The sequence below is a fragment of the Schistocerca piceifrons genome, chromosome 1 (genome assembly GCF_021461385.2).
Source record: "Schistocerca piceifrons isolate TAMUIC-IGC-003096 chromosome 1, iqSchPice1.1, whole genome shotgun sequence".
In the NCBI taxonomy this organism is placed as follows: Eukaryota; Metazoa; Arthropoda; class Insecta; order Orthoptera; family Acrididae; genus Schistocerca; species Schistocerca piceifrons.
Window position 1 is genome coordinate 14,695,555 of NC_060138.1, and position 26,311 is coordinate 14,721,865.

General features: G+C 43.0%; 1 protein-coding gene across 1 annotated transcript in view; it reads right to left on the minus strand.

Annotated features, from left to right (window-relative positions):
• The window catches only part of LOC124797884 (ovarian-specific serine/threonine-protein kinase Lok-like), a 199,860-nt gene that overhangs the window by 117,009 nt on the left and 56,540 nt on the right, over nt 1-26,311 (minus strand). The window lies entirely within an intron of this gene.

Consider the following 26,311-nt stretch of genomic DNA (forward strand, 5'->3'; position numbering starts at 1 on the left):
GACAGTCCCTTTAGTAGATCAATTGCATCTGCTAAGTGTTCTGCCAATAAAACTGAGGTGACAAAAGCCCAGGGATACCTATACATGTGGTGATAGTATCATGTACACAATGTATAAAGGGCAATGTATTAGTGGAGCTGTCATTTGTACTCAGATGATTCATGAGAAAACGTTCCCAATGTGATTATGGCTCCACAACGGGAATTAACGGACTTTGAACATGGAATGGTAGTTGGAGGTAGACGCATCGGATATGCAATTACAGAAATGGTTAGGGAACTCAGTATTCCATGATTCACAGTGCCAACAGTGTGACGAGAATACCAAATATCAGGTATAAATCAAACAATGGAAAATCATGGATGGAATGTAAAAATATTATGAGAAGGAAAGTTGCTACTCACCATATAGCAAAGATGTTGAGTGGCAGGTAGGCACAACAAAAAGACTCTCAGGTATAACATTTACCAAATATTTCAGCACAGAAATGTCACAGACTAATGGCCTTCACTTAACAACCAAGAGCAGCGGAGTTTGCATAGAGTTGTCAGTGCTGACAGACAAACAACACTGACTGAAATGACTGCAGAAATCAATGTGGAAATATGATGAACATTCCATTATGACAGTGCGGCGAAGTTGGGCATTAATGGGCTATGGCAGCAGAGAATCGACAAGTGCCTTTGCTAAGAGCACGATATTGCCTGCAGTGCTTCTCCTGGGCTTAGTACCATATCGAATAGACCCTTGACGACTAGAAAACTGTGGCCTGGCCAGATGAGTCCCAATTTTAGTTCAGAAGAGCTGATGGTAGTGTGGCACAGGTCCCACAAAGCCATGGACCCAAGCTGTCAATAATACATTGTGCAACCCTGTGGTGGCTACATCATGGTGTGGGGTGTGTTTACATGGAATGGACTGGGTCCTCTGGTCCCAATGAACCTATCTTTGACTGGAAATGGTTCTGTCCGGCTACTTTGAAAACATTTGCAGCCATTCGTGGAGTTCACATTCCCAAACAACAATGGAATTTTATGGATGACAATGCGCCATGTTATCTGGCCACAACCATTTGTGACTGGTTTGAACACACTGGACAATTTGAACAAATTGTTTGGTTACCCAGACTGCCCAACATGGAACATAATTGAGAGGTCACGTTTGTACATGATATCCTGGACTAGCATCACTTTTGCAATTATGGACGGCTATAGAGGCAGCGCAGTTCAATATTTCTGCTGTGGACTTCCAACGATTTGTTGTGTCCATGCCATGTTGAGTTGCTGCATTGACCCAGGCAAAAGAGGTCCGATATGATATTAGGCTTTGTAACCTTAGTGTGTATATGGACAGAAAATGGGAGAGGATGTGTGTACCTACTCCCTCCAAACACTGTCAATGACCGCCTTTTCCCCCTCTCAAAGCCAATCACCTCACTAAGTCACTCACTTTCCTTCCTTTTCTAAATCAATCACCCTCCTCCCTCTACGTCAATATCTCCATCCCCATCCCCCTCCTCCCCCATGTCTATCTCCTCCTCCCCACAATCTCTCTCTATCGCAAATTTGTTTCCTCAACCCAATAACAGGCTGTTGGTTCTTTGTGTGCCAAGTTTGGTTGAAACTGTCACACACACACACACACACACACACACACACACACACACACACACACACACACACACACACAATTACCCTCATATTACTAACAGAGATAACAGAGTCATCAAATTAAAGGCCTATTCCTCACTGTAGTGATAGGCAATAATTGAAAACAGGTAGCAGAAAAAAAATTGTTGTTTACTATGATGATATCATCATCATAATTCTGTTTTACTCTTAAAATCAAAGGAGAAATACCACATGAGCAGCTTGAATTTTAATTGATCACATAACACAGGAGGGCACTCAGAAATTGGAACTATTGGTAAGAACTGGAGGCACATAAAATGTCCATGCAGCAAAGTACTTACAAACTTTAGTACTGTCTAAAGAGAAAGTTCTCACAAACTACCATTTATTTAATCAGTACTGCAATATTAAACTCTAGATAATTACATTTGCTTTATTCATATTTATTACACAAATGATGCAAAACGGAGGACAAAATAACTTTAATGAGGAGGAAAAAGGAATAGAAACTACAAAAATAAATGAAAAAGTTAAAATGAAAGATAATAAAATGTACTGAACATTTTCCAAATGTACCAACTCTCTCTGTAAAGTTAGGCATGGAGCACAATAAAAACTTACAATGCCACCAACAAAGTTGCTATGTATAATCATCCATAAAGGATAAGAAGGAGTAAAAAAGAATGGAATGCACAGGGAGGCACATAAAATGAATAAGGAAGAACTACAGGACAAAGAACTAATGCTACTAGTTGGGGAGCGAAAGAAAATTTCAAGAAAGGTAAGAGGCAGCTGGAATCATATCTGCAATACAACTTATAAGAAAGGAAAATAATCAGATGAGCAAAGGGGGAAAAGACTCGTGAAAGGGAATGTGAAAACTCTGTTAGCAATTTTTGCTTTTGTTTTACTGAGTTTCATTACTAAGATAAGGAACAGAGGAAAAAAGGGTACTGTGCGTAAGTGCTGAAGGAGCAGAATAGATTAACTGGATCATTTATAATAAATTTATTCCAGAAGTTAGAGAATTACTCCCTGTCACAGTACGTAACATTTTCTATTCTTTGTAATCACCAACAACAAATACCAGGCCACACGTCTCAAGTAATATTGTTTAATACTGATGCATAAAACTATAGCTTTCTCAATATACAAAATTGGTGCTCCCATATCTTTTCTTTTTTCTCGGTGAACATGAGGACTGAGATGAATAGTGAAGCATTGTTGTGGGAAATGGAACCACTTTTCTTCTTCTCTAAACCTGAAGAAGTTTGGAGTGTGTAGCTCACAGCCAATAGCCATTGCCAGTTAAGGTTCCATATAAATGAGCATCACAAACAATGAAGTGGTCAATTTCTTCCAATAATTGCAATTCCGCCAACATCATCAGTTGAGGATTCATCAATGAAGTGAAAAACACCAAAATAGAGTTAGATTTCAGTTTCACAGTAATATAACAATGTCTCAACACCAGTTACTATGTTGTTCAATTTTCTATTAGCACAAATTGACACCAGGCTACAGACTTGGAAGTCTGCTATCAATACAGCGACGAATAGGTATACCAAAGGTATCAAAATGTTTGTGTTCACTGATAGAATAACCCAGTATTGAATTAACGGTTATTCAATAAGAAGTTAAGCAGATTAATTCATCACTGAAACTGCACGTGCAATTCAGTGGTGTACAGCGATGGGTTATATACTTCAATCTTCACTCCCAAGGCTATGGTCTGCCTAAGTTGCCTGTGTACTTACTGTCAGAAGCACTGTTCACAAAATGGAACTCATACTCTGATAAAGTATTGTGAGCATCTCCAAGCAGAAGACATGCTTCGTTGGTGCTGCACATTTTTGCATTTTGACCAAGAAACTGATGCTACAATGTGCATACTTGCACACCAATGTAGCAGTTGTCACAGACTCAGCTAAGTAAAAAAACTTGGGGAATTCACACATTTATCTATATGTAAAAGCCAACTTAGGAACTTTACTTTATGCGAGGTCATATGTGCCAGATGTTTGTGCTGATCTGAAATGGTGGTTCAACATATTTAACTGTTCAAGTTGCTTCTGCACAATCTTTCACTGGTTGTGTCAATACTGCCCATCATGGTACAGTCATCCACTGATGCAAAAAAGCGAGTTAGGTGCACAATGTGCTTGTGGCATACCTCCTTCCAGCCACACAGGTGGGATGAGGTCCTCCTTACTTGTCTTTGCATAGGCGACAGTCCTATGAAGCAAGGCTCCTTGTTTCAGCACGAGAACTCTCCAATGTGTGATGCTTGTGGCATACAGAACACCATGCTGCTAGACGTCATTACTGCCAAAGAAGTACATTCCTTATACTCAAGCATATAGAAAACTTCATGCAAATTCTACGGAAGAAAATGTAGAAGATAAAATGGAAACGATTGTGCCTACAAGTCATATAACAAATCTAATGGAAAAGGAAGCTTTATTAAAACAAGCACCTACGCTATGTCTCTTTACAATTTCGAAACTATTTAGTTACAGAAACAATTATAGCTCACTAGCGAAAACATTGTCAAATGTGGACAATGCACACTCGCATCACGTCCACCAGATGGGAGCTAGCTACAAACCACAGGCACAACAGTAAAATGGAATAAAAATGTCATCAGACGCCACAGCATCACCGCCACACATCTTCTATAAAACAATCATAATTATCAATATCAATGTCAACCCTTTGTTGCCTTGACTATGAAAAACACACCATATTTTTATGGATCGCAGCAGTACATAGTAACATAATCACACAGTTACTGCATGAATTCAGAAAAAATATATTTTTATTGCAGCAGAGAAGTACTCAACAAAATAAACATTTTGAGTTTGGTCTAGATTACAGAGTGAAATTTTCACTCTGCAGCGGAGTGTGCGCTGATATGAAACTTTCTGGTCGAGATTGATACCTTCTTCTGCTGCATACATACTTACTCATATCTTTTCCTATTTGATGAAAATTCAACGAAATGAACATTTATTTCCTAATCTTATCATTTGGGGCTAATTTCTTACTTCTGTAGCACATATTGCTACCTAGCCCAACTTGCCTCACAGCTCTGGGATTGATACATATTGCATTTGCATGACCCAAGAGCCCCTGAACAACATTTCTCGAGTTAGCCCCTCTCCGATCGTAGATCCCAAGAGGAAAAAAACGTGTCCAGTCCTTGAAAAATTAAAAAAGGCACAAGTCACACCAGTCTACAACAAAAGTAGTAGAAATGATCCACAAAACTATGGATAGTAGTCCAATACCCTTAACATCGATTTGTTGTAGAATCTTAGAGCATATTCTGAGCTCACACTTGATGAGGTATCTCTGAAAGAATGGCCTCATTAATGTCAACCAGCATGGATTCCGAGAACATCAACTTTGTGAAACCCGACTTTCACTTTTCTCACATGGCATACTGAAAGCTTTGGATCAAGGCCGTCGAGTAGGTGCAATATTTCTTGATTTCTAAACAGCATTTGACTCAGTACCACATTTATGCTTATTGTCAAAAGTAAGATCATATCGCACACACACACACATATCCATCCACACATATACCCGTCCTTTTTTCCCCCTAAGGTAAGTCTTTCTGCTACCGGGATTGGAGTGACTGCTTACCCTCTCCCTTAAAACCCACATCCTTTCGTCTTTCCCTCTCCTTCCCTCTTTCCTGATGAGGCAACAGTTTGTTGCGAAAGCTTGAATTTTGTGTGTATGTTTTTGTGCCTATCGACCTGCCAGCGCTTTCGTTTGGTAAATCACATCATCTTTGTGTAGAAGTGTGTTTACATTTTGCAGCGCGCAATTGCAGCTGCGGCAGTTCTTAAGTTCTAACAAAGTTGTTTGTGCACTGTTATTCAGTTATTAAATTTTCAGTTATTAAATTTAGAAGTTTTCAACGGTGTCTCATGCTCTTTCTGGTGAAATAACAGTTTCACAAACTTTAGGAAACTTTTGCCCACTGTGTTTTACAGAGTTGTTTGTGGATTGTACCTATTTACTAAATTTAGTAAAGCAGTTTCAGCTGAGGTTTCTTATTGTTTGCAGTGGAATATTTCAGTCCAACTTTTGTTCACTGTGTTTAATTTCATTGAGTGTTCCAGTAATCGCTTGAATTTTTGGTTTTATATTATAAACTGTGTGAAGTTTTTGTGGTATTGGTAACAGTTGTGCTTTAGTAGTATTAATAAAGTAGTTGTTTTCTTAGTAGAGAGCAAAATTCGAGATGACTATTGTTAGGTCTTTAAATGGTTCTACCGTAGTAACAGAAATTGGGTAACATAGACATTTCATTTTTTCACTAAGTTTTAACATTTTACTGTGAGTGAGAAGTATGGGCTTTGTCGCAGATTTGTGAGTAATGGGTTACGGTGTCAGAATTGTTTAAAGAATTTTTATTCGAGGAATTCTAAGGGAAAGCCATTGGGCATTCTAGTGAGAACCCCTCCTGGAAATGCAGGATTTGTAGCAGAAATAAGACGATGGATGAGCAGGAGTGAGAGATTTGTGCTCTTCAGGTGTAGTTAAAATGATGAAAATGAGGAATTAGATAGGACGAGGAGGATGAAGGGCACTGGGGAATGGGAACTGGCAGCTGGTAAGAAGGCAACTAGGAGAAGGAGATATTCAGACAGTTTTATTTTGCTTATAACCAATAGATTTGATCAACTATTACAATATAGTGGAGAGGAGCCTCTTGCTCCTGTAGGTGTAGGAAACATGCAGCAGTCCTCAGCAGAAGGTGAGCTTAAGTCAGTTCCAAATTCTAACAGAAAGAAGATTACTCTGTTGTTAGGTAGTCCACATGGCAGAGAACTGGGCCCGCAGTTGGAGGAAGTGCTTGGGAGTGGGTACCATGTCACCAGCATTGTGAAGCCTAGTGCAGGGTTGGCTCAGGTGACTTAACACGGGGAGTTACGTATGAATTTTACAAAAGAGGATTAGTTAGTGATTGTGGGTAGAGCTGGTACTAGTCTTGATAGGGACGGGGACCGGGTGAAGATAGTTACTCAAACTGGTGGCACAAATGTGTACTTCATGCAGCTGTTGCAGTATCATGATCAGCAACATCTTAATGCTTGTTGCAGTATCATGATCGGCAACATCTTAATGCTCCTGTTAGGCATGTTAACATGGGGCTGGAGAAGGCACCGATGGAGGAAGGCATGGCTTACATTGCAGTGGCTCCAGTTGAATCTATCAACAGATCAGGTTTCACTAGGCATGGCTTGCACCTGAATAGGTATGGGAACAGGAGGCTGGCAAAGCTCATAGGTGACAGTGTAGTGGGCAGTGGTGGGATCACTCTAGGGAAAATTCCTGTACTAGTTGGTGTTACAGCTGCATCTCTTTTTAGACTGAAGTCAGCTGATAGGTATCCCTGCTTAAAGGAAACCTCTCCAACAAAGGAATCACCTTCAGAGGTCGTCAGGTATTCAGGTAGTGAAGGAATAAGCTCTTATATTTCGTTGAAATATGCTATTATAGATAAAGTTAGTGAACTGCTTACAGATGGCTGACCTTATTGGTATATCAGAGCACCACTTAAATAATCTGGCAATTCAGAGGCTTCCTTTACCAGGATATGAATTAGCTGCCTGTTTTTCAAGGAGCTGTTTGCAGAATGGGGGAATGGCAATGTATGTAAAAGAAAAAAAAAAAAAAAAAAAAATCATTTGAGTCTGTAGATGCATCACAGCACTGAACTGAACTGGTATTTGAATGTCGTGCAGGGGCAGTCAAATTTAGTGAAACTAAACTAACTTATTATTTATAGATCTCCTAACTCTGACTTCAGAGCATTTCTGCTCGAGCTATACAGGGTTCTTGATTCACTTTATAGGAAGCACCACATACTAGTTACATGTGGTGACTTTGGTATTAATTATGTACATTACTGAGCAAGGAAAAGGATACTGGAAAATCTCAATTTGTGTGATATGCTGCAGGCTGCGTTTTTTCCAACCACGATGCACTGGCAGAGTCATAAGACAATATTTTTATTCCTTCTTCATTACTAGGCGGGCTTTCTGTTAGTAAAAGGATGAATGGCCTTTCAGACCATGATGCACAAAATTTAACACTAAAAGGTATTTGTGCTCAAACAAATGTTACATATAATTACAATCTATGTATGAAAGCTAATCCATTGGCAATAGAGAGTTTTTTAAATCTCATTAAGGAACAAGACTGGCAAGATGTCTATAGTGACGATAACGCAGAAGACAAACATAATGCTTTCCTTAACACATTTCTCATGCTCTTTGAAAGTTGCTTTCCATTAAAATGTTCCAAACAAGGTACTAGCAGTAAAAGGCAGTCAGGGTGGCTGACTAGTGGGATACAAATATCATGTAGAACGAAGTGGGAATTATACCAAAATGTTAGAGATAGTCACTATCAAGCTACTGTAAACCCTATACAAACAGTATTGTAAGGTGCTTAAAAATGTTATTAGGAAGGCAAAGAGTATGTGGTATGCAAAAATAATAGCTAATTCACAGAATAAAATTAAAATCATATGGTCAGTCGTGAATAAAGTGTGGTCAGCAGCAAAAGGTCTACAATACAGTCAGTTCGTAGTACAAATGTTTCTGTTACTGATAAATCACATATATGTACAGTATTTAACAATCACTTTCTGAGCACTGCTGGTGAATTAAATGATAACTTAGTTTTAGAGGGAATCATGTAACTTTCTTGGGAAATGCCTTTAGAAGACTGGTGTCTTAATTAAATCACTGAAGACTACGGACTCTCATTGATTGATGGAGTACCTAGTAGAACATTAAAGTTCTGTGCTGCACATATTAGTCCTCTACTTAATCATATTTGTAATTTTTCCTTTAAGAATTGTAAGCTTCCTGAATAATTAAAGTACTCAGTAGTAATGCTGTTGTACGCTGCAGCAGCTTGCTACAGTAAAATTCATTGTTAGAGTACCAGTTCCTACCAGTCAAAATTACAAAAATTTAACTGAAATCTAAAACAATGAAAAATTGCCACAAATTGCCTCATGTGCTCCAACATTCCTACGGAATCCAAACTGATCTTCCCCGAGGTCGGCTTCTACTAGTTTTTCCATTCATCTGTAAAGAATTCGCGTTAGTATTTTGCAGCTGCGACTTATTAAACTGGTAGTTCGGTAATTTTCACATCTGTCAACACCTGCTTTCTTTGGGATTGGAATTATTTTATTCTTCTTGAAGTCTGAGGGTATTTCACCTGTCTCATACACCTTGCTCACCAGATGGTAGAGTTTTGTCAGAACTGGCTCTCCCAAGGCTGTCAGTAGTTCTAATGGAATGTTGTCTACTCCCGGGGCCTTGTTTCGACTCAGGTCTTTCAGTGCTCTGTCAAACTCTACACGCAGTATCGTATATCCCATTTCACCTTCATCTACATCCTCTTCCATTTCTATAATATTGTCCCCAAGTACATCACCCTTGTATAGACCCTCTATACACTCCTTCCACCTTTCTGCTTTCCCTTCTTTGCTTAGAACTGGGTTTCCATCTAAGCTCTTGATATTCATACAAGTCGTTCTCTTATCTCCAAAGGTCTCTTTAATTTTCCTGTAGGCAGTATCTATCTTACCCCTAGTGAGATAAGCCTCTACATCCTTACATTTGTCCTCTAACCATCCCCGCTTAGCCATTTTGCATTTCCTGTCGTTCTCATTTTTGAGACGTTTGTATTCCTTTTTGCCTGCTTCATTTACTGCATTTTTATATTTTCTCCTTTCATCAATTAAATTCAATATTTCTTCTGTTACCCAAGGATTTCTACTAGCCATAATTTTTTTACCTATTTGATCCTCTGCTGCCTTCACTATTTCATCCCTCAAAGCTACCCATTCTTCTTCTACTGTATTTCTTTCCCCGATTCCTGTCAATTGTTCACTTATGCTCTCCCTGAAACTCTGTACAACCTCTGGTTCTTTCAGTTTATCCGGGTCCCATCTCCTTAAATTCCCACCATTTTGCAGTTTCTTCAGTTTTAATCTACAGTTCATAACCAATAGATTGTGGTCAGAGTCCACATCTGCCCCTGGAAATGTCTTACAATTTAAAACCTGGTTCCTAAATCTCTGTCTTACCATTATATAATCAATCTGATACCTTTTAGTGTCTCCAGGGTTCTTCCATGTATACAGCCTTCTATCGTGATTCTTGAAGCAAGTGTTAGCTACGATTAAGTTATGCTCTGAGCAAAATTCTATCAGGCATCTTCCTCTTTCATTTCTTACCCCAATCCATATTCACCTACTATGTTTCCTTCTCTCCCTTTTCCTAGTCTCGAATTCCAGTCACCCATGGCTATTAAATTTTCGTCTCCCTTCAGTATCTAAATTATTTCTTTTATCTCCTCATACATTTCATCAATTTCTTCGTCATCTGCAGAGCTAGTTGGCATACAAACTTGTACTACTGTAGTAGACGTGGGCTTCATGTCTATCTTTGCCACAATAATGCATTCACTATGCTGTTTGTAGTTGCTTACCAGTACTACTATTTTTTATTCATTATTAAACCTAATCCTGCATTACCCCTATTTCATTCTGTATTTATAACCCTGTATTCACCTGACCAAAAGTCTTGTTCCTCCTGCCACCAAACTTCACTAATTCCCACTATATCTAAATTTAACCTACCCATTTCCCTTTTTAAATTTTTTAACCTACCTGCCCGATTAAGGGATCGGGCATTCCACGCTCCGATCCGTAGAACGCCAGTATTCTTTCTCCTGATAACAACATCCTCTTGAGTAGTCCCCGCCCGGAGATCCGAATGGGGGACTATTTTACCTCCGGAATATTTTACCCAAAAGGACACCATCATCATTTAATCATACAGTAAAGCTGCATGCCCTCAGGAAAAATTACGGCTGTAGTTTCCCCTTGCTTTCAGTCGTTCGCAGCACCGGAACAGCAAGGCCATTTTGGTTAGTGTTACAAGGCCAGATCAGTCAATCATCCAGACTGTTGCCCCTGCAACTACTGAAAAGGCTGCTGCCCCTCCTCTTCAGGAACCACACGTTTGTCTGGCCTCTCAACAGATACCCCCCCTTTGTGGTTGTACCTACGGTACGGCTATCTGTATCGTTGAGGCACGCAAGCCTCCCCACCAACGGCAAGATCCATGGTTCATGGGGGGGGGGGGGGGGGGGGGATTATGATTACTCTAGGAATATCCAACAACCCCCTATGTATTGCAAACATAGGGATTGTAATGACAAGATAAGATTAATTACTGCTTGCACAGATCCATTCAAACAATCATTCTTCCAGTGCTCCACTCTTGAATGGAACACAAAGAAACCCTAATAACTGTTACAGACTGTAACCCTTAATATTATAAATGGTTCTCTGAAAATAGACTGTCTCAGTTTTCTAGACAGTACATCCACAAGTGTTTATATTCATCATAAATTATATCTGAGCTACAGTTGTTAAATTTTTTATTTCCGAAAAGAAATGCACAACCCAGTTTTAGGACCTTTGTCCATTTTTCAGGTGCTATAAATAAATGATGATGCCTATGATACTGCAGCACCTTGTGCTTCACTTTTGGCTCTGTTTTTTTGTCAGTTTTGTTTTTATTATCTGGTTTTTATTGATGTGGCTATTGTTGCTGTGAGCAACATTTTGATTTTATTGTAATGACTATTGTTACTGTGATCAATACTGTTGCACTTTTTTACCTGCTTGATCTGCATTATTAGTGGGCTGTGAGTGCCTCATAAGATTGTTTCCACCTGCTTTAGTTTATCGTCGGTCCTGAATGGGTACAAAATTGTGACAATTTGCATTATGTTCTCGTACTGTGCCATGTGATTTCTGGAGTAGCATGATAGGAATTATAGACCATTTACTCAGCTTTGACCTGATTAGTTGCTTTGTAATGTGTTTACAGCACACATTGCAATCTGTAATATTAGTACCTCTCTGGCACATGAGTGAAATTAGCTTTCACAGTAGTTGATGACAGTCTTTAAGTTTCTAGACCTGAAAATAAACAGTTATATGATCTGCTGTCTTTATGTTTGGCAGCAAATCACAACTAGTCTCTGCAAACCACCATATGGCGTAACATTGTCATTTGCTTTACATGGTCGGTGAGTTTAAGACATATGCAGCACAGTTTACAGCCTCAGCCCACAATTTGTGAGACAAGTCAGTACTTAATAACAAGCGTGCACGCTCAGCAATGGACCTGTTTTCTCATTCAATTCGGCCATTCTGCTGTGATTTATAGGGACTTTTTTCCTCACGTATTATACCACTTTTCTTGAAATAATCTTCAAATTGCTTATTTACGAATTCAGGCTCATTGTCACTTCTCAGAACTTTGATTTTGTTTTCAGTTTGTCTTTCAATCAGTCTCTGAAATTCCAAAAACACAGGGAAAGTATCATGCTTACTTTTAAGAAAATACATGAACCTGTATGAAGTGCAATCATCCTTGAAAACTATGTACAATTGTGCACCTCCAAGAGAGTGTTTTCTCATCCATCCACTCAAATCTACATGAATAAATTCACCAGGAACTACCGATCGTGATTCCAAATTTTAATTAAAAGATTTTCTTTTTATTTAGTCATACTGACAGTTCACAACGCAGATTTTCAACTTTCTTCCAACTGAAACTAGGTATCAGTCATATTATTGAGACCACTGAAATTAATGGGCCCAAGTCTCTCAGGCCAGATCACGGTGGAATTCAGGGAAGCAGGATTTGCCTGTCGTACATTTGAACATTTAAACTACATTTGATACCACTGATTGCCCATCTTAATTCCTGCTACAATTAGACCTGAATTGCAAACTTCTATTCTCTTGTCGTCAAAAATAACTTTCATTCTTCTGCTCCCACTGAAAATAAATTTTTCTTTAGCTTAGGAATATATAACGTGTTTTCCAAAGTGTGAGGTTGCCATTTGCTCTCAACTAATGACAATACTTCAATAGATGCAATGCCTTCTGCTTTGACAATCAAGTTGTCTCCAATTTGAACAAATTAGTCATCCGGCCGAATAGATTTAAATGTTTTGAACCACTCTTTATATGACGTCATATTTTTCACTCAGCACTGTCAGCTAACAGAATGTTTCCGCAACCTGGAGAAAAAACATATGCATGTTCTGCACTCAAAGCTTGGTGCTCTGACGTATCAGTTTTTGTATTAAGTTTTGTTAATAGTTTTCTGCACTCAAATTTAAAATGTCCCTTTTTGTGGCAGTAATAACATTCAACGTCTTTTCTACTGACCGTGTTAACCTATTTTTGTTACCGGTATTTGAACTGAACTTGCATGTTTTGTCCACATTAACCGGTGCGAAGGCTGTTGAGTTTTCATTGCATCGTAAAAGTTTTTGTTGTTCTTTCAATAACCTTGAAGTCAAATTATCGAACATTTGTTGATCTTCAGAACACAAGTCAAGTCCCAGGCAGTAGAAAAAGTTGCAGACTTTGCTGGCAGACTTCCCAAAATTTTAGACATTTTGTCAGCTTCTGTAACAGGTTCCCCAATATCAGTTAATGCTTGAGCCAAGGACTCGACTCGACTGATGTGTTGTGCGATTGCGTCTGTTGGCAACATTCTGTAATCAAAAACTGCTTCAAGGCCATTTTACTTACTGCAGATTGCTGTTCATGAGTAGTCTTTAGTCTGGCCCACATTTCTGCTGCATTTGTGCATGTCATAACAGATTGCATTTAGTCAAATTCCATTACAGTAGATAGAACGAGCATCACCTTACCTAGCACTTAAGTTGTCCCAAGCGGTTCGACCCTCACCAGCTTCGTTTGGTCTCAGTTTCCCCACGACGATATCAAGCACTTTTTCAGCATGAAAAATAATTTGCATCTGATATTTCCACAGTTGGAAATTTTTACCGTCAAATTTCTGGATAGTGTACATTTTCAATTTATCCATCTTCATGTAGGCTGAATGTAAGTCAAACTCATAATACTCAGTTCAAAACGGAAATGAAGGTTTTCCACAATAAACCAGCAAAATACAATACTTAAAGAACTTGAGTGTCACAGTTCAGGCCGTTTGCCTGGGCCCATAATTTGACGTCTTTAATTACAGGGTGGCACACGAAATGTGTTACCATTTTGTTTTTGAATATAAACTTTATTGTCAATACAATCTGAAAGGAACATATACTACAATGAAGAGCCATCCATGGAGATTTGTTCTAACTCAGCACATGCTCAATATGCCCATTTCGTTTCCTAACTTCCTTCAAACGAACACTGAAGTTACTGATTACCCTATGGCACATGTCTTCCATAATTTCACTGCAAGCTTGAAGAATAAGTCTTCTGAGCTCCATTAAAACATGTGGACGTTTCGGGAAAATTTTTTCCTTTAGGTGCCCCCAAAGTAAAAAGTCACATGGATTGAGGTCTGGACTATTAGGAGGACAATTTGTCCGTCATTGAAGCGGCCTGGAAACCTGAGTGAAATGATCTGCATGACGAAATACTCGTCTAAAAACTCCAACATAGTGTTTGCAGTATGTGGCCTTTCTCCATCTTGCATGAACCACTGTGTGTTGAAGGGCAAGGCAGTAGCAAGAAGCTGTGGAATGAAGCTATTGCGAAGCATGCTCAAATAATGCTCGCTGTTCACAGTTTCTTCGAAGAAAACGGGTCCAGGCTGGAAATTACTGCCCACCCTGTAATCCTCGGAGCATAATGTTGTCGTTCATGAAGCACTTGTGGGTTTTCAGTGGCCCAAAACCATACATTTCGTTTGTTAACCACACCATCTAAATGAAAATGCGCCTCGTCTGAAAACCAAACGTTGTTGAGAGTTTCTTCCCTATACTCCGCCCACTGAGCAAACAGCAGTCTCTGCTGCTTGTGTTTTTTAGTGAGCTTCTGTGCACAGGTCACCTTGTATGGGTACATATGGAGGTCACTTTTAAGAATGCATTGAACGGAGCGTCTGGATATTCCCAGTTGCACTGCTCCCTTTCTACACGATTTCCCGGGACTTCTCTGTACAGCAACTCGTACCGCTTCAATATTCTCCGGCGAACAAACAGGGTTAGGTCGAGGTCACTTCGCTTCCAATACTATTCCTTCCTGTACAAATTTATTGTACAACCTGTGGATGGTCTTCTTGCAAGGGACCCATTGTGTGTTAAACTGTTGTCGAAAACACCTCTGAGTCACAACAAGGCTTTTCGTTTCATGAAAAAGTAACACAATTGTCGATCATTGCTGTGTCTCAGTCTTCCATTGTCACCCATTGCTGCTTACTAGTCTCCCAGCGGCAGTATCGTGAATTACACGTCATTTCACAGTATCGTGAATTGCACGTCATTTCATAACTCATTTGTTTTTCCAAGCTCTGCTGGTACTGCTGTAGAGATCCCAGAGGGATATCTAATGTGCGTCGTAAATTGTGAAAATAACAATTGGCAACACATTTCGTGCGCCACCCTGTATGTTTGGCAGAAAATCAGAGTGAAATATGGTATATTGGAGTAAAAATAACTCATTGCACCTTTCTTTATTGCAACCAAAGTTACACATTAACCATAACAACAAAAACAAAAAAAACCAAAGATATAATTTTTTAATGTTACAGAACACGGTTGCACACAGAATGAACATTAATATCTGGTGCACACAAACAAAAACTGAAAATGAAGCCACTAAAGAAACCTCAATACAACAAGTTCACTGCTGTCAACAAGATCTCAAATTTTGACTGTCAGCTGGCCCAAACAGTGTACTCCCTTATGTTGCAGCTACACAGCCTCACATTTGCTAAATTCAGTAACATCCGAGACTATGTAGGTAAGGTCTTTTCCTAGCCTGCCTGAATTGATATGGACTATGGGTTCGTTCCTGTGTTTGAGAGACCACCTATCTAACTTTATACAGATCCATGTTTGGCAAGCACTTAAGCCCGACCTTTGGAAGTTTGGAACGAGGAGTATGGGACATTTGGTCCTATAATAGGTTATATTACGGTTTTATTTACAGTGGTTCCACTCTTTTAGTTACGAACCTTTATCTTTATGTAGATCCTGCTCTGTGGTGAGATTTCCAGCAGGCCTCGTAATTGAGAGGGTTTCCTGTTTTATGGCATGTACCAAGGATCCACTATTTTAACCTAATTTAAACTCTATTATTCGACTTTTATGGACTCATTTTCTGTATGTACACGTAGTTCTTCCTTAAGAATTTTGGTGTACATTTTGTTTAGCTTTTTTAATGCTAAAAATTTGCATTGGCATCATTATTTATTTATAACTTTACAGCCACATCTGAAGATGGAATACATGTAAACCAGGTTGTAATTTCATTTTCGGAAATAAGAACTTTTCTAACTGTAGCATATCTTATCTCTGATGAACCAAAATCATATCAAGAATTAATGTAGCACGTTACCTGTAACCAGTAGATATGGTACAATGCTCCCATGTACACGTTAATGAAGCCTTTAACTGGAAGAAACATATTAGTGAATGTTTCAGACAATCTAATCAAGCCACTTTTCTCCTTAGTATCGAACAATACAAAACCCAGGATGGAATAAAGACAATATTCTGAAAAGGCCAAACTGCTATTCACCACCTGGCAGAGATGTTGAGTCGCACACAGGTACAACAAAAAGACTATAAACACACAAGCAGTCAGCTAGAAGGCCTCCTCCTGAAAGACTGCATGTGCATGCCCCCCCCCCCCCCCACACACACACATATACACATGAGACCACTGTCTCTGGCTGCCAGGGTCAAACTGCAAGCATCTGTGCATGATGGGAGAAGCAATCTGAGTGGTCGGGGTAAGGAGGAGGCTGGATCAGAAAGTGGGTGGGAGAGCAGGGTACAGGTGGGAGACAAAGTGGTATTTGTGTGAGCTTACTGGGATGAGGTGGAGGTGGGTTAGGCAGCTATGTATAGTCAGGAGGCTAGACGAAGAATGGGGAGGGGAGGGGAGGGCAGGGAGCATAAAAGGAGAGAAGAAAAAAGATTATGGGTGCGCTTGTGGAACAGAAGGTTATCGAGTGGAAACAGGGAAGGTATAGGTGGGTGATGGACAATGACTACTGAAGATTGAGGGTCCACACAAACACCACTGAACAATGGGACCGTTCCCAGGGCATAGATGGACGCTACCAAAGGATGGCAGGGTAGCACTGGTCGATAGCTTGTAGGATGGTCAAGGAGTCAGTACTCAGGAGCAATGACTCCCCTGGGCACAAGCGGATGTGCTCAAGAGCACCAGATATGGTCACCAGCTCTGTAGTGAAAAACCTGCAGCCATCTGGCACGGAGTGCTGTTCAGTTTGTCCTCCATGAACATATGCAAAGCCTATGTGACCATCAGCCATCGAGCTGTAGGTGTAAATCACTTCATGGCCTCAGTACATGTCAAGAATCTAGAGGAAGTGATAGTGGAGAGCCGCAGGGTTAACGGAGTCCTTAGTGCCATGCGAAAGGTCCAGAAGAATCTGTGGCCTAGGTGTACACCATGGAGATGTACATGAATGGACCTCGAGGAGAGGTGGTAACGGGAAGAACTCCAGTTCAGACAGAAGGGACCAGACGCGAACCGCAATCTTAAGCCCTGACCTGGGCCGCCGATGCGGGAGACGAACTGCCACGGTTGGGATACGAGACGGTAATTCGGCTGCGCAGAAGAAATAAGAACATTTTCAACATAACTGGCAAGTAGTTGTGCATGCCTAACCCTCAATGGAGGGACTCCGGCCTCCACCAGGTCACTAATCACCGGACTCATTCTAAAAGCTCCCGTCGCTGGGCGAACGCCACAGTGGTGCACTGGGTCGAGTAAACGCAATACTGAGGGCGCCACCTAACCGTAAACCAGACTCCCAATGTCAAGGTGGGAATGAAAAACAGCTCTATAGAGCTGCAGCAGTGTAGAGCAACCTGCACCCCATCTGGTGTTGCTTAGGCAGCAGAGGGCATTGAAGTGCTGCCAGCACTTCCGCTGAAGCTGACGAAGGTGAGGTCAATCACGTGTCGAAAACCAGTCCTAAGAATTGATATGTCTCCACTACAGTGAGTGGATCATCATTAAGGTAAAGTTCTGGTTCTGGATGAACGGTGTGACACACACAGAAATGCATGACAAGACTGCGTGGCTGAAAACTGGGAGCCATGGAGCTCATGACTGTGCCTTGTCAATGGCTCCCTGTAGGGACTGCTCAACAAGACCAGTATTGGAACAGCAGTACGAAATACTGAAGTCTTCTGCGTACAGAGGTGAGACCGAGGGCCTAACATCTGCTGTTAGACAGTTAATGACCACTATAAATAGGGGACACTCGATACGGAGCCCTGCGGGACTCCATTCTCCTGGATATGGATGGAACCACGGGAGTCACCCACTTGGACACGGAAAGTACGGAGTGACAGGAAGTTTTGGATAAAAATCGGGAGTGGTCGCCAGAGACCCCACTCATACAATGTGGCAAGGATATGATGCACCAAATCATGTCAAACGCTTTATGTAAGTCAAAAAAGACGGCAATCAGGTGTTGCCGTCTGGAAAAGGCTGTTCAGATGGCAGACTCGATGGACAAAAGATTATGAGTGGCAGAGCAACCCTGGCGAAAGACGCCCTGACATGGAGCCAGAAAGCCACGTGACTCCATGACCCAACCTAACTGCCATAATACCATATGTTCCAGCAGCTTACAAAGAATGTTGGTGAGGCTGATGGGCCGATAGCTATCCACATCAAGCAGGTTTTTACCGGGTCTGAGCACCGGAATGATGGTGCTCTTCCGCCATTGCGATGGAAAGACGCCATCGTACCAGAGCTGGTTGAAGACGATGAGAAGATGTCGCTTGTAGTCAGATGAGAGATGTTTAATCATCTGGCTGTGGATGAGATCAGGCCCAGGAGCTGTGTCGGGGCAATGTGCAAGGGCACTGAGGATCTCCCACTCTGTAAATGGGGCTTTATAGGATTCACTGCAGCGCACAGTGAATAAGAGGACGTTCCCTTCCAGTCACCAAATGAGTGTGCGAAAGGCTGGGGAGGGGGGGGGTAATTCCCCTGCGCAGAGACTCGAGCAAAGTGTTCGGCAACCGTGTTCGCGTCGGTACATAACTCGCCATTTATAGTAACACCGGGGGCAGCTGTTGGGGGCTTGTAACCGGAAAGACGTTTGATCTTTGCCCAGACTTGGGGAGGTGATGTGTGGCACCCAATGGTGGCGACGTATCTCTCCCAACACTCCTCGTTCCGTTGTTTGATAAGGTAGCGACCACAGGCACAGAGACATTTATAAGTTATGAGATGCTCTAGGGAAGGGTACTGCTTATGCCAGTGTAGAGCTTGCCAATGCTCCTTAATCGTTTCAGCGACTTCCGGCGACCACCAAGGGACTGCCTTACGCCTCGGGCGATCTAAAGAGCGATGGATCGCGTTTTCTGCCGCAGAAATAATTGGGCTGCTCACCTGCTCAACCATCACATTGCTTGTTACTGTGTGGGGGAGATTAAGTGGTGACAGCAGAGGTAAAAGCTCCCCAGTCTGCCCATTTGGGAAGGTGTCTGTGGGTTTGACGCCGGGGCAGTGACAGGAAGATGGGGAAGTGGTCACTACCACACAGGTCGTCATGTGCTCTCCAGTGGATATGTGGGAGAAGTCCTGGGCTGCAAATTGATAAATCAATGGCCGAGTAGCTACCTTGAGCCACATTGAAATGTGTGGCGGCCCCAGCATTTAAGAGGCAGAGGCCAAACTGAGGCAGTGAAGTTTTGACATCTCTGCCTCGGCCAGTAAGCACAGTGCCACCCCACAAGAGGTTATGGGCATTAAAATCTCCCAAAAGTAGGAAAGGTTTAGGGAGTTGATCAATAAGTGCAGCTAATACATTCAGAGGTACTGCACCATCTGGAGGAAGATATACATTGCAGACAGTTATTTCCTGCGTTGTTGTCATTCTGACAGCCACAGCTTCAAGAGAGTTTTGAAGAGGCACATGTTCACTACAGACCAAGTTTAGGATATAAACGCAAACTCCACCTGACACTCAATTATAGTCGCTACGATCCTGTAATATCCCTTATAGCCGCAGAGGGCAAGGGTCTGCATTGCTGCAAACCAGGTTTTCTGGAGGGCAATGCAGATAGCAGGTGTAAAGCTTAACAGTTGTTGTAGCTCAGCAGGGTGGTGGAAAAAACAGCCGCAATTCCACTGGAGGATGACATCGTGAGACTGCGAGGGCATGGAACATTGAATGGGGCAGTTTGCACCTCCGAATCACCTGATGCCACCGATTTATTGCCTGAGCAGTCTATGTCCATTGTGTCTGATGGTCTGGCGAGATCTAGGTCCTCAGCGGATTCCAAAATCTCTACCCCATCCTCAGCCGCAGAGCTTGTAGGTAGCGGTGGTGTGGGTGCCACTGCAATTTCCTTTGTCTTAAGGGTTTTCTTTTCGGATTTCTCTCCTGCTCCTTGGGTTTCCCTGGCTGGGAGGACTTCACTGGCTCAGTGTCCGGGACTGAGGATGAGCGTGAAAAAAGACGTACGACCAGCTGCTTTTGGGCTCTTCAGCCACTGGCAGGTGTCATCTCTCCCACCAGCTGAAACCTGGGATGGGAGTGATCCGAGGGACCCCTCTTAAGAGAGAGAAGCCGAAGAAGCTTATGCTCTCCGGCTTAGAAGTGGGGACAAATGTCCACAATGGTTTGGGGGGGGGGGGGGGGAGGGGGGGGGTTGTTCCTGAAGTGGGTGGTGCAGGAGCAACAGGGAGGGAAGTGTCCCCACCATCAAGGGAGCAGGTGTAGTCTTCCGGCTCTGAGAGGTGACGGGGGTTGATGGAGCTGATTGTGCCAGAACTGTTGTAAGGGCAACTTAAGACATTGTCATAAGCACGGGATGCAAGCATTCAAATTTTCTCTTAGCATCAGTGTGGGTCAGTCGGTCCAGGGTCTGGTGCTCCATGATTTTCCTTTCTTTCTGGAGAATCCTGCAGTCTGGTGAGCAAGGCGAATGGTGCTCTCCGCATCAGACACAGATGGGCATCCGCAATCTCAACACGTGACGCTGGAAGTACAGTGGGAAGACATATGGCCGAACTTCCAGCACTTAAAGCACCATATTGGGTGAGGGATATTGGGATTTACATCACAGCGGAAGACCATCACCTTGACCTTCTCGGGCAATGTATCACCCTCGAAGGCCAAGATGAAGGCACTGGTAGCAACCTGATCATCCCTCGAACCCCGGTGGACACGCTGAATGAAATTTACAGCTCACCACTATAAATTGTCGTGCAGCTCATCGTCAGAGTGCAAAAGGAGGTCACTGTGAAATATGACACCCTGGACTATATTTAAGCTCTTAAGGGGCGTGATGGTTACAGAAACTTCCCCCAGCTTGTCACAAGCGATTAACGCCCGTGACTGGACAGAGGATGCTGTTTTGATCAAGCCTGACCCAGATCTCAGTTTGGACAAGCACTCCACCTCCCCAAACGTGTCCTCTAAATGCTCAACAAAAAACTGAGGTTGCAGCGTCGTGAAAGATCAGCTCTCAAACTTACAAGGTACCGGGGTGAATAAAATCTGCTGCCATCCTTAGTCTCACATTCCTCCCATGGTGTGGCCAGGGAGGGGAACGATTTGGGGAAGTACTTCTGTGTGTTGAATTGAGCTCGTGAACACTTAAGAGACTGCCGGTGTTTCACCACCAGCAAGAGATGATTGACTACACTTCATAACGTGTCATCCGCCCTGATGCCACCCACTCCGACCAGGGGCCCTCCCCAAGGGCACCACCCAGCTGCAGCAAAGGCCACTTGGCAATTGCCGGGAGTCCCGATGCCCCAGGGAATGGGCCTCTACCCCTTGGCATATGTGGGGAGTTAATGGCGCAGGCATCAGCAGAGCGATCTGTGTGTGGTCAGAAGGCTACAACCAACAGGGTAGATGGCGGCCCTACCACAACGGACTGGCTAACGTGCTGGGTATCTGGTGCAAACAAGTCCATGGTCATCGTCGATGTAGAAAGTGACACTGCATAGTGCCTGGTGGAAAACACACCCAGGTAGGTGTCTTCACACAAGATTTGGAGAATGGGTGGGACTGCAATGTAGCAACGAGAAAGTGGGCTAAATATCTCGATGAATGATGGACACAATGCACCATGAAAGGCGCCCTTCCCAACTGGCTCGCTCTTCGGGAAAATTTTGAGGAATGGAGGTCAAACCCTACAGAGACCATAACATAAAGGCCGAAACGTGTGAGACTCCTTTTAGTCGCCTCTTACGACACGCAGGAATACCTTGGGCCTAATCTAACCCCCGAACCTGCAGGGGCAAGTACATCAGTACATAGCATACAAACTACCAGCGACTGCCACAATTTTATTTATCTTATTGTCCGTACTTTCTAATATGCACAGCCTTCAACTAAAGAGGAGAGAATTGAAAACCATGCAAGTGTGTCGATGTGGAAGTGTGCCGGATGGCACACAGATGCTGTCATTCTGTAGAGGCCATCAAGAGGAAGCTAGCCCAAATACAGAAATTGTCTGCATACACATCACGTGTGACCAACAGTCTGGCAGAGGCCAGACGTCCATTAATAGTGATTAGAAAAAGGATACTTAATATTGAGCCCTGTCAAATACCATTCTCATGGGTCTGCTGAGATCAGAGAGTGATGTCAACCCAGACTCTCAATGACTTGTGGGACAAGGACTGGTGAACAAAAATCGAGATGGGGCCCCAGAGACCAAACTCATGGAGCCTAAGGAAGCTGTGATGGCACTAGGCTGTGTCATAGACCTTACGAACTGCGAGAAGATGGCGGTGTTGAGAGAGGGCCTGCCGAACTACAGTTTCCGACTGAAGCAGATGATCGATTGGAGACTGTGCTTCCCAAGAGCTGCACTGGTATGGAGATAAAAGGTTCTAAGGACCCAACTGAGCCAATGAGGCACCATCTGTTCTAGTAACTTGCAGGGGACATTCGTCAGAGTGATGGACCAGTAGCTATCAAGGGATGATAGACCCATGCTAGGCTTACAGATAAGAACCACAACACTATCCCTCCTTCCATTGAGAGGGGAAAATGCCTTTGAGCCAAATACAGTTAAACACCTGGAGGATATATTGGCATTGTGGAGGACTGAGGTGTTGAAGGAACTGGTTAGGCATGGAGTCAAGGATATGTGTTGATCGCAGGAAGAAGAGAGGTCCACAAGAAACTCATTGTAGCATTTCACCTAACAAGGGGTAAAACATTAGTGGGTAGCTTCAGCCAGCTGTTTGTGGAGGAGGAAGGCAGCTGGATTGGAGGCCAACACCAATGCCATCGCAAAATGGGTCATGAGGTGTTCAGCGAGAACTGATGGATCTACACAAACGCCCCCTGCAAGGGCCACTATGGAACTGGCCAACAGCAAAAGAGACCCGTCAAGTGGGGAACGGCACTGCTAGCAGCACGGATTATCTTATCAGACTGATCACAGATGACTTCATCGATATAACCTGACAAAGAAGCTGGAAACACGACCTGACAGTTATATAGAAGCCAATCTGTACAATGGCAAGACCAGTGGGGTAACCTGGTCACTGCAAGGTGGGAAGGGAATGAGAGAATCAACATGAAGTGGTCATTATCATAGAGGTCATCATATGGTGAACACTCTGAGGAAGGGAGGAGGGGAAGACAATAAATGCCAGAAAATGTGCCATTTGTGGCACTAAAATTAGTAGGGAACCATCATAAAAGGTCACAGGTCGTGGTCGGCAAGAAATTGATCAGTGAGGAGCAACCAACTGGAAAAAATACAGCCCCATGCAGGGTGATGCACATTAAAATCTCCAAACTGAGGACAGGGGAGGGGAGATACTGAAGGAGAGCAGATAGGGCAGCGATGTCAGTGGCTTGTCAGGAAAGAGATCAGAGACTGCAAACCATGAACGTGAATGTCAACCATTTCCAGCAGGGTATGAACTGGGATCCATATACTAACAATGTCCAGGTGGACCACCATGCAGATGCCACCAGAAGACCTGAAAGAGATGACTCGGTTCTGACAAAGCACGTAACCCATGATGGCTCAGTGAGTGAGCACCAGTAAAATGAGATTCCAGGAGAACAACAAAAGCTGCAGAGTGAAAGATAGTAAGGGATTGGAACTCTGGGATGTGACAGTAGTATCATTACAGTTCCACTGAATAATCACAGAGTGGGCATATCCAAATGGGATCTGAACACTCCAGCTCGAGAGATGCTGAGGGCGGTGGGCATAAAGGAGAGGGGCACTTCTTTGGCTGGGGAGGATCATCCAGAGAGGGGGGGAGGGCATGGGAACCACAGGGGAGGGGGAGAGGAAAGGGTAAAGGGACTGGAGTAAGGAACAGGGAGGAGGGGAAGATCACAACACAAATTGGTCAAATTTCAGATGAGACTCATTGTAAGATAAATGATCCACGGACTTTTATCTCATTTTCTTTCTTGTAAGCCGGGCAATCTGGTGTGTGTGAAGAGTGAAAGTTGTGACAATTTACACATGTAGTTTGTGGAACACAGAAGCTTCCCTCATGGAGAGGATATCCACAGTCAACACACAGTGGGTCTGCTGTACATTGGGAAGATGTGCCTGATACAAAAGCATCCATGGCACCAAATGGGTGGCGAGACATATGACTTCACATTACAGTGGGACGGGCACCTCCCTCAAAAGACAGAATACAGGTGCTGTTATCTGTATGGTTGTCCTTACAATCTTTCTACACACAGCAAACAAAACGAACACCTTGTAGGAGCAGTGAGGGTCAGGGATGCCTACAGCAGGGAAGGAAGAGGGGATGGACGGGGGGATAGGAACCCGTGCTGTTGACACTAGGGAGATAATTTTTCCCAAATGGCTCACATTACAGACAGAAAATTTAGAAGTGAAGATCAAACTCTAAAGGGAAACAATAATGCCAAAAACGAAGGATGCAAGACAGAAAGCAAGCAGAATAAAACTGCAAGGAAGACAGGAGACCAGGTGGATAGCCAGGTCAACATAAGTAAGAACACTAAGAGAGGTGAAGGAGGGAGCAGGGAGAAGGAGCAAGTATGGGGAGGGAGGGGCACAGGGAAGGGAATGCAGCACGGGAAGGAAGAATAGGTTGTAATAGCTTGGGGCCCCGTGGCCACCACACACAAACTCACAAAGAACAGAGAGCCCTCATGGGAGGCAAACAAAGCGATTCAGTTGCTCCAATTCTGGGTGGTACTGAGTTATGAGGGGAGTGCTCCTCTTTGTCTGGATGATGGGGCTATGGAGGGAGTGGGTGACTGGAGAGAGAAGCCATGGGAGATCTGTTTCTGTACAAGGTTGGGCAAGTAATTTTGATCTGTGAAGGCCTAGTAAGATCCTTGGTATATTTCAAGAGGGATGCTTGTCACTACAAATGTGACAGCCATGAGGAAGGGACCTGTTGGTGTGGAATGGGTGGCAGCTGCTGAGGTAGAGGTCTTGCTAGCGGTTTGTAGGTTTGATGTGGAAGGAGTTACTATTGTAGCCACCTTTGAGGTGGACGTAAACATTGAGGATGGTGGCTTGTTGAGTTGGAGGAGGACCAGGTGAACCGAATAAGGGAGGAGGTGGTGCTGATCTGGGTGAATGTGGGTTGGCATCACGAAGATGCCATCAATGAATCTTGACCAGATTAAGGATCGTGAGTGATTAGGAGGGACTCCTCAAGATGGTCCACGAATAGGCTGGCATCAACCTTCATTAGTCATTGTCCTTCACCCACCTATCCCCTTTCCTGTCCCCACTCCACAGCCTTCTATTCCACAAGTGCACCCACTCTTTTTACTTCTCTCCTTTTCTGCTCCCCCTCCCCTCTCCCCATCTCCTCCCTGCCCACCTGCCCTCCCAACTGCATCTAGCTGCCCTACCCTCTCTCCACCTCATCCCTGTTTGCTCCTCACTAACAGCACTTTGCTCCATATCCTGCACTCCCTTCCCCTCTCCACCCCAGCCCCTTCCCTAGTCCCACTGCCCAGGCTGCTTCTCTCATCATGTGCAGTTGCTCTGTCTAGCCCTGGCAGCCAGAGACAGTGTGTGTGTGTGTGTGTGTGTGTGTGTGTGTGTGTGTGTGTGTGTGTGTGTTTCAGAAGAAGGTTTTCTGGCCCGAAGCTTACATGTTCCTTTGTTGTACTTGTCTGCGACTCAACATTTTCGCTATTTTTTTTCTTTGTATAACTGCTAATCTTGGAAACGAACAAATCAACCTCTTAACATATTTTGCATATTTTCACTCAATAATCTCTTATGGAATAATTCTGTGGAGTAACTCATATCTTAGAAAGTACTGATGGCACAAAAATGTGCAGTAAGAATAATATGTGGTGTTCAGGCCAGATCATAATTCCTATCCGAGGAGATAGGCATTTTAACTGCACCAAAACACTACATATATTCAGAAATGAAATTAATCATAAATAGCCTGTCAGAATTTGACAATAACAGTGATGTCCACACCTACAACACCAGAAGAAAAAAGAAACCTTTACTACCAATTATTAAAGCTGTTAGGGACTCAGAAAGGAATTCAATATGCGGCCCAACAATATCAAATATCTGACCTCGCAAAGAAAGTTTTACATTAATTCCAAAACCATTTC